The 12,246-nt window shown below is 46.1% G+C and overlaps 1 pseudogene; it reads right to left on the bottom strand.

Annotated features, from left to right (window-relative positions):
- Positions 1 to 6,046: 6,046 nt before the first annotated feature.
- Positions 6,047 to 12,246, bottom strand: part of LOC134760420 (small ribosomal subunit protein eS24-like) — a 105,808-nt pseudogene continuing 99,608 nt past the window's right edge.

Here is a 12,246-nt window from a genome sequence, read left to right as displayed (position 1 = left end):
ACACTGGGAAGGGTTGGGGTATACCTCTACACACCTTTTTCTTTGATTTCTTTTTATTTTTTATTCTATGTTCTGAGATGCCTGTGCTGAGTGTGCAGGCTTGTTACATAGGTGTACATGTGCCATGGTGCTTTACTGCACCTATTCACCCATCATCTAGGTTTTAAGCCCCGCATGCATTAGGTATTTGTCCTAACACTCTGCCTCCCCTTGTCCCCCACCCTCGACGGGCCCCAGTTTGTGGTGTTCCCCTCCCTGTGTCCATGCGTTCTCATTGTTCAACTCCCACTTATGAGTGAGAACACGCAGAGTTTGGTTTTCTTTTCCTGTCCGCACCTTTTTCCTCTGTGCACACATGCACATGCATTTGCACATAAGTGTTTATTGTAATCTTTTTTAAAAAGTAAAAATGGAATAATGCTATATATATTCTTTGGAGAAGCCTGCTTTTCAGGCAGCATGTCTTTGACATTGTCTCACGTTGGAACCAGGGTGCCACCTTCTTCTCCCAGCAGTTATTCTGACGTGTGGATGCACCAGGCTTCGTTTAACCAGCCCTGCACCGATTCGTCTTTGGATGGTTTCTGCCTTTTCCCAATCTCAGACGGTGTTCTGATGAATTTCCTCACAGACATCACTTGGTGCTCTGTGCCTGCATTTCTGTGAGATGTTCCTGGAGGTGGGCTGTCTAGGTCAGAGAGGGATCTGTGCTTAATTGGCATCCTGTGCAAAATTCCATCCAGTCATCCGACTCCCCAAGGGCTCACATGGTGCTGTCCTCTGTAGACATCATCTTCTGCAGATGATGGCACGACCGCCTCTCTTTCTTTTACTCAAACCAGTCTGCACCCTGGTGTCCTGGGGGGGTCCAGCCCCTACCCGCTTGTCTGCCCCCACCCCACAGTCCCCCCAGCCCCTGCTAACAGGAGCTCTGGCTTCTGAGCTCTGGCAGACTGCCTCACTCTGAGAAGTTTGCTTTCTCAAACATTCCTGGCAATGTTACTGCAAATCCTGAGGCCTGTGTTTGCCTTCTTCAGGCCTCAGTTTTCTCGTAAGTAAAATGGGGATAATGTGATGCTGCTGTCTGCATCCTAGAGCTGCCATGACGGTTCAGTGAGATCACTGTTGAGAGCACGTTCACAGCGCCGGCCTTGTGCGCACTCAGCACCTGTGGGGCAGGGCTGTTGCTGATACGTTGTTGACTGTCATTGCTAGACTGTGGCTTTACCAGGGGCATTGTCTTGAGTGCCGAGCCCAGAGCCACCCCTAGTACCTGCTGTGTTTATAGAGTGATTGAGTGGCAGGGTCAGAGACTGGGGCAATGGCAGCAGAAACAGAGGAAAGAAGTGGGGCTTCTAATAGGTCCTGAACCAGTGGCCCTTGAGATGAAGCCTTCTTCCAAGGTTTGGGGCTGTGCTGTGTGTTCTAGGCCCGAGACTGGAAGCTAGGCCTGGCTGCAGCCCTGGCTGAGCTGGGAAAGTGCAGGTCAGCATCCTGCTTGATTAGGACACCTCCAAGCCCAGCTTAGACGTGGATGCCAGGTGACCCCCTGTTTACTCTGAGCCCAGACAGAGGACAGAGAAGTATGCAAGGGTGGGGACCGTCATCACAGCCCTTGCCTCTGTAAGGCATATGGGTTTGTGCACGTGTGTGAGCACGGCCATGGCTTCTCTGTGAGTTTCAAGCTCGAGGTTGTGTTTACGCAGGGTTAGGCTTGCCAGGTAAAATACAGGAGGTCCAATTAAACCTGAATTTTTCATTAACCTTTTTTTTTTCTTTTTTTGGTGCAAATATATCCCATGCAATATTTGGGACCTGCTTACCCTAAAAAATGATTTGTTGTTTATCTGAAATTCAAGTTTAACTGGCATCCTGTCTTTTCACTTGCTACATATGAGAGTTCCGTGTGGGGGTTATCAGTGTGCATTTGTGAGTTCCCATGTGAAGGACCTCTCCAAGTGTCTATAGGTGCCAGGACGGAGATGGACAGAGAAGATCCTCTTGGGCTGCTTTAGTGGCACCTAGAGGCTGTCGGGTTGGACACTTCACCTCCAGGGGCCTGGGCAGAACTGTCCAGCACCTGCCTGCTCCTGTCTTCTCCACGGGGGCTGAATTCCCTGCCATCTCTCTCCAAATACGGTGGCAAGAGCTATTCCATCCGCCCCCATCTGGAGCTCAGCTGCCCAGCCAGACAAGATGGCAAACAGTGTGCAGATGGCTGCAAAGCTTTCCCCAGCTCCTTCTGCAAGGGGCCTGCAGATGAAATGGAAACCCTCATCCTCACTGCCTCCCCCTTCCAGAAAACCCAGGCAACAGCCACCTCTGAATGCTGCTTTAGAAGCTTCTCCCTCCTGGTGATTAAACCACCCCAAACAAATAAAGCACTGCATTTCCACCATAAGCTTGTTCACATGCACGCAGCCAATTGTCTCGGTTCTGCCCTTGTGCCTGATTCATCAGGGTGAGGGGTTCTCCTCTGAGGTGCTTGCAAAGAGCTGCTTAATTTTCATCTGAAAGACTCTCTGTAGAAACCAGGCCCAGCTTTGGAAGAAAGCCCTTTCTCCCTCTTTAGCAAATTCTGTGTCATTCTTTTTTTTTTTCTTTCTTCCTTTTTGAGACGGAGTTTCACTTCTGTTGCCCGGGCTGGAGTCCAATGGTGCAATCTCGGTTCACTGCAGTCTCTGCCTCCCAGGTTCAAGCGATTCTCCTGCCTCAGCCTCCTGAGTAGCTGGGACTGCAGGCACCCACAACCACACCCGGCTAATTTTTTTATATTCTTAGTAGAGAGGGAGTTTCACCATGTTGGCCAGGCTGGTCTCGAACTCCTGACCTCAGATGATCCACCTCATCCTCCAAAAGTGCTGGGATTACAGGTGTGAGCCACCATGCCTGGCTAGAATTCTATGTCATTCTGGATACTTATCATGACTTCAAGCATCCAGGACTCTGTCAGGGGTATTCTGAGCCTGAGGGTGTATGTGTGTCCAGCTGGCTTGGAGGTTGTCTACAGGCAGGTTGAACTTGGCCTCTGAGTCCATGGCAGCCTCACATGGGAAATACCACCAAGGAGCCTCATCCTGTGCTTTTAGGAGATAGTTTCTATTTAGTCATTGCTGAATCTGTTACAGACAGGGTCTCAATTTCTTGCAAGTCCTGTATGATGTGGGTGCTGTGATTATCCACATATTCACTTGCTCTCTCGGGACTCTTTCAGGCTCTTGCACTTCTTTTCCTCTTTTCCTGCCACAGGGCCTTTGCACATCCTGCTCTTTCTGCCTGGAAAGATTTTCCCTCTCTCTGCCTCTTCACCTGGTCACAGTCTCATCTGACAGTGGAGTCACTACATCCTCAGGGATGCCTGGCCACACTGATTCAGTCACAGCAACCCCGTTATCTGCTCTCATGACACCACGTGCCTCTCTGTGGTAGACACTAGCTCAGCTATGGCTTCCTATTTCTGTGCGTGTCATCCTTCCCCTTCAAGACGGTAGTCACCATGAGGGCCAGGGCCATGCCTGTTCCTGATTGTCATTTGTGTCTCTGGTGTTTAGTATATGCTCACCTAGAATTTGATTAATGGATGACGTCATACCCACTTTGCAGATGAGAAAGTTGAGGCTCAGGAACATTATGTAACTTGCTCGGTATTAGATAGTGATGGTTTGAAGCCATCTGGCTGCTCCCTGGGTGCACACTCTTAACCACTTCACTATGGTTCTTCTCTCATGGTAGTCCTCCAACGGCAGGAGTGAGAGACAACTTTAGGACAGGTGTAACCAGAATCCCAGGGGTTATCCTAGAAGGTGGTGTCAGGAACAGACTTGCTTATGGGCCTTCTTACTGTATTGCATAAAATACCCAGTTTTTCTGACTCGCCTTTAGTAAAGACCTTAGCAATATGTGAAGCACAGCTGTCAGTAGGAAAGGGTGGATGTTTATCCTTTTTTTAAAAAGGAGTCTATATCATATTTATCTTGTGGTCTGCCATGCCGCCCTGATCTTCAGGTTCAGTTATGTAAAATTAACACTTCTTGTCTTGACTGCCTCTCTCTTACCTGTTCAGTTTCTTTTCTGTGTTCGAGATTGCTTAGAAATTTTCCCCATTACTACAGCCTGCTTCCCACCTGCATCCCCCACCCAGCTTGTTCTGGATTTTGTCAACAACAGTTCCAGCGTTTAGTGAGGGCTGGATTGAAGGATAGTCTTGGAAAAGGCCGTGTGATGAAAGGTGAAGATACCCAATGGGCAGGCGGTCATCAGGGTTAATTCAAAGGCTGGAAGAAGGGCTGACCTGGAGGACTGGAAATGTCTTTGAGCCGAAGGTCATCTGCAGGTGGAAGGAAGAGGGTGAGACTTTTGGGGTGAACTGCAAGTATTTGATAAGATCCCTGTCCCCATGGTTGGGGAAATCTTGAGAAGCATTCTTAATGTGATGGAGGGATTAAGGAAACCCTGGCTCTGCCTGCCCAGCATGGCAGTAACATAACACAGCCAAGTTACTGATTGTTGGTTGCCCAGCTGTCATCACTCAACACCTTCTGTTAGTTATAGCTGTAACTTGCATTAGTTATCAATGCCAGTTTTGACTTTCCTAGTCAATAAAGTGTTCTGAGAGTGGCGACTAAGGCAGAGCACTACCCATAATCATGAGTATTACAGAGGTAAGCCCCCTTGCCCACCCACCTGCAGGTGAGGACACACCATAGGGAAATCACTCAATTCTTTGGAGGACCCCGAATAAATGCTCAAGTCCATCTGTTCATCTGTCTGTCCATCCGTCCACCCTTCTGTCCATCCATCCATCCATCCATCCATCCAGACATGCATACATCCATCCATCCACCTACCCATCTATCCACCCACCCACCCATCTATCCATCCAACCCACTCTCTTATGCACCCAGCTATCATCCACCTACCCACCCACCAACCCATCTATCCATACACCCACCCATGAATCTATCCACCCATTCACTCATTCACCCATCTTTCCACCCACCCGTCCATCCATTTATCTATCCCTCCACCCATTGACCCACTCATCCATTTCTCCACCCACTCAGCCATCCCTTCACCTACTCAACCATCCATTCATTCATCCAACTTCCCACCCACCCATCTTTCCATCCACCCATCTATCCACCCATCCACCTGTGTATCCATCCATCTGCTTGTCCTTCTGTTCATTTATTCCACAAAGACTCACTAACCACCTACTAGATTCTGGGGAGGTATCTGCTTTAGTAATTGAGAACATGGTGTCTGGAATCTGATTCCCTGGGCTCAAACTGATCTGCCTCCTAGCTAGCTGCTTGGGTAAGTTATAGAAACTGTGCTTTGATTTTCTTATCTGAAAATTGGCTATTAATAGCTTCTACTCTTGCAGATATAGTGAGGATTAAATAAGATGTCACATTCAAAGTGCATCATCGACACTCAATCGAGATTAGGTTTTACCGTTCGTTATTATTTTTGGCAGATGCTGCAGATAACGTGGAGAGCATACAAAAGACACATGTTTGAACAAGTAGTGACATACGGGTGCTAAGTTCTGCAGTAGGGGAAGTGCAGAGAGCCATGGAGAGGGCCTGGCCCAATCCTGGAGCCTCAGAAAAAAGTTCCGCATTGAATTGCTGTTTTAGCTGAGACTTGTGGGAGGGTAGTAGTTGGAGATCCCAGACAGGATGTGACTGAGTTGCCAGGGAAAAATTGGGTCCCGGCACCCATGGCAGAGTTGAGTGATCCAGTCCTTCTGTCTCCTCTGGCTGGAAGTCCACCAGATCTGGGAATGTCAAGTTGAGGGAGGGGACTGACAATGATCATGACCTTCACCTGTCCTCACATGTATTCTGTGTATCTGCAAAGCCTCTGCCTCAGTCTCCTCTTCTGGAAAGTGGGATTGGAAACCACATCTGCTTTTCCCCCAGGACTCCTAGGAAGACAAGATTAGATGGCAGGTGAGAGCTCTTTGAAAATGAAAACATTCTACTATTTGAATGCAAAGTATTCTTCTTTGCCTGTGATGTTCCCTAATCTGTGAACTCACACTGGACCTCGAAGCTGTCTATTAAAATAAAATAGCAAAGTGGCTGGGCATGGTGGCTCATGCCTGTAGTCCTAGCACTTTGAGAGGCTGAAGGGGGTGGATCACTTGAGGCCAGGGGTTCGATACCAGCCTGGCCAATATGTGAAACCCAATCTCTACTAAAAATACAAAAATTAGCTAGGTGTGGTGGCATCTGCCTGTAGTCCCAGCTACTCGGGAGGCTGAGGCACAAGAATCATTTGAGCTGAGGAGGCAGAGGTTGCAGTGAGCTGAGATGGCACCCCTGCACTCCAGCCTGGGTGACAGATCGAGGCTCTGTCGGAAAAAAGAAAAAAAAAAAAAAAACAAAGTTAACACTTCCTCCATCTGTCCTCTAGGGGAGGCAATTCATCAAAGATTATTGTTGGATTTTACACACAGGGAAATCTAAGGAAGATGTGGAAACCAGACTAGGACTCTAGACTCTGGTCTCCCTGTTTACAGGGTCTTAAATGGGGGAGCCACTTTGGGTTCTTTCCACAAGATTGCTTTGTAAAAAAAACAAGAAACAAACAAACAAACAGAAAACTCAAAAAAACAGCCCTGACCTAAATATTCACAAGGGACTTTAGGCAATACCTGCAAACAAAAGTGAGTGATGAGTGGAATCTGTCATCTTTACAACTAAGACAGCTCCAGAGTTGAAGCAGGTGGAAATATCTCTAGAGACAGAGATTTGGGCAGGTTTTGCCAGTTACAAATTATGAGAACTTGGGCAGGTTTACCTCTCTGAGCTTCTGTGACCTTGTGAAATTGGATGCATTGCACTAAACGTGCAGGAGGAATCCCAGCATCCTTCTGTGCACAAGGCTGGTTTCTTCCCATCCTTTTCCTTGTTCTGTCTCTCTCCTCCTCTTCAAGAGATAAATACATTTGGACCCAGTAGGGGCCTATGTTTGCAAAAGTTCCCTGGTGATTCTCATGCAGCCACCCTGGCTCTGGCACTGAGTTCTTGGACACTTCTGGAGGCACATTTACTAGTGAGGACGGTCACTTTGTGTTAAAGGCATGACTCATCTTCTTTCCTTTCTTCCATGAAGCAGGTGCATGGGTCGACTGAGCTGGGAGAGTCCACAGTGTCAGCCTCCCCCATGCTTCCCTCCCTCCTTATCCCTTGTGTGCTGTACTTTGTCTTGATTTCCTGTACTCTGCACCGTGGCAGGAGATGGTAAGATCTCAAAAAAATCATTTTTTGGGGAAATGGGATCAAGAGGGTTTTTGTTTGCTTGTTTGTTTGTTTGAGACAGGGTCTGTCACCCAGGCTGGAGTGCAGTGGCATGACCTTGGCTCACTGCAGCCTTGACCTTCTGGGCTCAGGTGATCCTCCCACCTCAGCCTCCTGAGTAGCTGGGACTGCAGGTGCACACCACCATGCCTGACTAATTTGTCTATTTTTTGTGGAGATGAGGTTTCACCATGTTGCCTAGGCCGGCCTCAAACTCCTAGGCTCAAGCAGTCCTCCATCCACCTCGGCCTTCCAAAGTGCTGGGATTACAGGCATGAGATGCTGTGCCTGGCCAAGGTTTTCTTTTTATTATTATTATGAAAAATTTTTAATACACATAAAAATAGACCGGTTTAATGAGCTATCATATACCCATCACATAGGTTTAAAAACTATTAACATTTGCAATATTTACTCCATTTGTTTTTCTGAAGTATTTGAAAAATAGTTTACAGTAGTTATGTCATTGCATCATGAGATTCACCCCTACGTAATTTACTTTCCCTCTAAAAACGTGATGGCATTTTTTATATGGTCATTGTCATACCCAATCAAATTACCAGTAATTCCTTAATATCCTCTAAGATCAAGTTTACATTCAGATGTCTTGTCCTCACAATGTCAATTGTGATTTTTTTTCTTTGAGCAAAGATAATAAGATCTCAAGATTTAATGACAGAGATTCCATATTAGCTCTGATGTCTAAGCTCTGTGGTCCATTGTGGCTTTACTTGAAAGTCTCAGGCTAGGCGTGGTGGCTCCCACTTGTAATCCCAGCACTTTGGGAGGCCAAGGTAGGCGGATCGTGAGGTCAAGAGCTCAAGACCATCCTGACCAACATGGTGAAACCCTGTCTCTTTTAAAAATACAAAAATTAGCCAGGTGTGGTGGCAGGCGCCTATAGTCCCTGCTACTCGGGAGGCTGAGGCTGGAGAATCGCTTGAACCTGGGAAGTGGAAGTTGCAATGAGCTGAGATTGCACCACTGCACACCAGCCTGGGTGGCAAGAATGAGACTCTGGGGAAAAAAAAAAGTCTGTCACTGCGGTCTCATAATAAAACGACACCCCAATTCCCATCTGGCCCCTGCTCCTTAATGTGAGCCCCCTCCTGTGGGGAGGAGGGGTGACTTTAAGCGCAGGTTCAAGCATTCCCAGGGCTGGTTCTGATCCCAATAAAGCCCATCGTCATGAATGAATGCTTCCCTTGCAGGTTATTCTAAGTATTGTAAATAGGGCACGTGGAGCGTCCTCATGATGCCTGGGATGGTAGTGAATATTTATAGGTTTATTTAGTGCCTTTTTTTTTAGTGTTTTCCACAGTTCCATGTTTCTACAACCCTTAAAAACATCAGAATCATGTGTGTGGGTGCTTATTAACCAATTCCTGGAACTCACTCCCAGTGACTCCCAGTCTGATGATTAGGGGCTCAGCTAGGACCTATGTTTGCAAAAGCTCCCAGCTGAGCTCATGCAGCTAGCCTGGCTCTGGCTCTGGCTCTGGCTCTGGGAGCTGGGTTGGGAATTAGTCTTTGGTGCTAATCTGCCGAAACTTCAAGTTGGCCTCTTTGACTCTGTCTTGTATTGTCATCACTTGTATTCAGGTGTGTTCTTTCCTTGGATTGTAAACTCTTTGATGTCTGGGTCCTCTCAGCTCATGAGCTGAGCTTTCAGTGGGTGCTCAGTGGAACAGGTGCCGAATGGAGTCAGGCTCTAGGGAGGCCAGCGTGTGTTGGTAAGTGAGAGACAAAAATCATTTTAAAAGGAATCTTTTTGCCCTTCAGTTATGTTTACCATGAGTTAATGCGATTTACTCTAGTGGAAGCCAGTGCAGCTTAAGTGGAGGTGTTGCCCTGAAATGGAGCCAGGTTATGGATCAGCAGAGCTGCCAAAAGCATTTTGGGGGACATGTTTCTGTGTCACCCTCAGTTGATTGAACTCAAGTTTTCACTCCCGTTTAACACCACGTGGAGGCCATTCTGACTTCTGCGGAGTGGGTGTGATCAGATCTTCTGTAAAAGTGTAAGTGAGGAGGCTGGGCACGGTGGCTCACACCTGTAATCTTAGCATTTGGAAGGCTGAGGTGGTCAGATCACTTGAGGCCAGGAGTTTGAGACCAGCCTGGCCAACGTGGTGAAACCCTGTCTGTACTAAAAATACAAAAATTAGCCAGGCATGATGGTGCATGCCTATAATCCCAGCTACTTGGGAGGCTGAGGCAGGGGAATCACTTGAACCTGGGAGGTGTAGGTTGCAGTGAGCTGAGGTTGCAAAACTGCACTGCACTCCAGCCTGGGTGACAGAGCGAGACTCCATCTCAAAAAAAAAAAAAAAAAAGTGTATGTGAGGAAACTGGGATTGAGCTTGGGGATGTTGGGGGATGGAGGTACTTCATCTACTGAACAAAATCCAAGGGATACCAATGCTGGAGGAAGAAGCATCATCCTCAGTTTCTGCTAACTCAACCACGCATGAGATGGGGACTTGGCGTCCGAGAAGAGCCTCTTTTTAGGTCTTCCGCCTTGATCAAACCATTTCTGAATTCCTCATACACATATAATCAGGTGCTATGAGTGGTACTGATTGGATAATCTTTCTGTCATTTCCAGTGCTAGGAAGGAAAATACATGTACGGCCAACTTCCTTGAGGGTTCGTTCTTTTGCATCAGGGTGTCTCCAACTCCTGCCCTTAAAACACCTGTAAGAAAATCATCCAGGCGGCTTGCTCATTCTGCTTGCAGACCCTTTAGAATCAGAGTCAGAATCCCTGGGGCTGGAGCCACAAAATGAAATGACATTTCAACAAGTCTGTCATTACATAAGAGAGAATAGGTGAGTATTTGGATACCTATAATACAAAGTAGATTCAAAAAGAATGATTTACTTTAAATGTTGTGTTTTTAAAAATTTAATACAGAAAAGGCTGGGCACGGTGGCTCGTGCCTGTAATCCTAGCACTTTGGGAGGCCAAGGCAGGTGGATCATTTGAGGTCAGGAGTTCAAGACCAGCCTGGCCAACAAGGTGAAACCCCATCTCTACTAAAAATACAAAAATTAGCCAGGCGGTAGTGGTGCGTGCCTGTAATCCCAGCTACTGGGGAGGCTGAGGCAGGAGAATCGCTTAAGCCTGGGAGGCGGAGGTTTGGTGAGCTGAGATCGTACCACTGCACTCCAATGAGGGTGATGATTGTTTAACCACCACCAAAATGGGTTCTGAGTCCAAATATTAATATGAAGGACATTGGTGACATTGTCTCAAAAAAATTAATGGATACTGAAAAGTACAAAAAGGGAGAGAAGTCACGTCAAATCTCATGACCTCAAGAAATAAACCTCCTTAATATTAAGTGAACAGCGATCACACAAAATGAGATTTTAAAAACAAGAAGTAGCAAATTGAATGCTGTTTAAATTTATCAGAAGAAAAAGAAGTGGAAGTGAAACTGAAGGAACTGGTCAACTCAAATAAATGTAGTTTTTTTCTTACCAAAAATCAGTTTCTAGAACATCTAAGAAATCAAAGATGATGAAAAACTTTAAGATGTTTTATATATATGTAGAAGTCTTTACAGTTGGTTGACCATCTCATGAAAAATTCGTACAGTCACTGCAAATAAAGTCATTGCAAAATCTTTACTCCTTTTCCTTTTTGCCAGCACTGACATTGGCCTTGCAGCCTCTTGACTTCATTCTGCCCTTGCATTCCTTTTGCTGTTTTCTTGAGGTCGTCTTCTTCTCATGCCAGCCGTGTCTTGCAAGTCTATGTTTCAGTTCATTTTTCTTTGCATAATTCAAAGAACCCGATAGCATGCCAAAGCCCATTGTTTAACCACCACCAAAGTGGGTTCTGAGTCCAACTATTAATATGAAGATGACATCCATTGTGGTCTTCTACATGTTCTTGCCTTCCCGGGGTGAAGGACTTTGGTGATCATTTGTTTCCTCTGGAGCGGTTTATTGGTCATGAACTTCCTGGTCCAGGTAGTTCCTGTGTCGTTCATCATGGTGGTTGATCCTCAGGTAGTTAGGGAGGAAAATAAACAAGAAGTTATATATTTAAAACCAAGTTTCAATTTTAGACCTGATTAACTGACTTAATAAAGGGCATTACCACTTCTACTTCCTACAGTCTCTCCCTTTACCCCTGGAAATTAGTTATTTTTAGGTTGTTTTATGTTGTTAAGGTTGACAACCATTTCTTTCTGTTCTGCAATCATAGTCCTATTTTTAAATGGATTCAGCTCTCATCACTAGCCTTTTGTCATGGTCATTCAATTCACAAGTTGCTTATTTTTTAATTTCTTGGCTGACTAAATTTTATTATGAAGGCTTTTTTTTAAAAAAAGAGCTCAGAAATACTGTATTCTGTAAGTTCTTGAACATGTGATAGTGTCTTTTGCCTATTTTGATTGGGCAATAATTTAGCTGGCTATAAAATTCTTGGATTATACTCTATTTCCCTTAGAAATTATAGGCACCCATCCACTGACATTTCATTGTGTTTCTTTTTTTTTTTTTTTTTTTTTGAGATGGAGTCTTGCTCTGTCACCCAGGCTTCAGTGCAGTGGTGTGATCTCGGCTCACTGCAAGCACTGCCTCCCGGGTTCACGCCATTCTCCTGCCTCAGCCTCCTGAGTAGCTGGGACTACAGGTGCCCACCTCCATGCTTGGCTAACTTTTTTGTATTTTTAGTAGAGACAGGGTTTCACCGTGTTAGCCAGGATGGTCTCGATCTCCTGACTTCGTGATCCGCTGGCCTCGGCCTCCCAAAGTGCTGGGATTACAGGTGTGAACCACTGTATGAGCCCAGCCTTATTGTGCTTTGTACTAACCCCCTTTCCCTGGCCTCTTCCAGCTTGTCTTCTTCTCTCCCAGTAGTTTCTTCATGAAGAGGTCATATGCTATATTCCATGAGATATTTCACACTCAAAGAAGACT

The sequence above is a fragment of the Pongo abelii genome, chromosome 18, assembly GCF_028885655.2.
Source record: "Pongo abelii isolate AG06213 chromosome 18, NHGRI_mPonAbe1-v2.0_pri, whole genome shotgun sequence".
NCBI classification, from domain to species: Eukaryota; Metazoa; Chordata; class Mammalia; order Primates; family Hominidae; genus Pongo; species Pongo abelii.
This window is presented reverse-complemented; position numbering and strand designations above follow the sequence as displayed.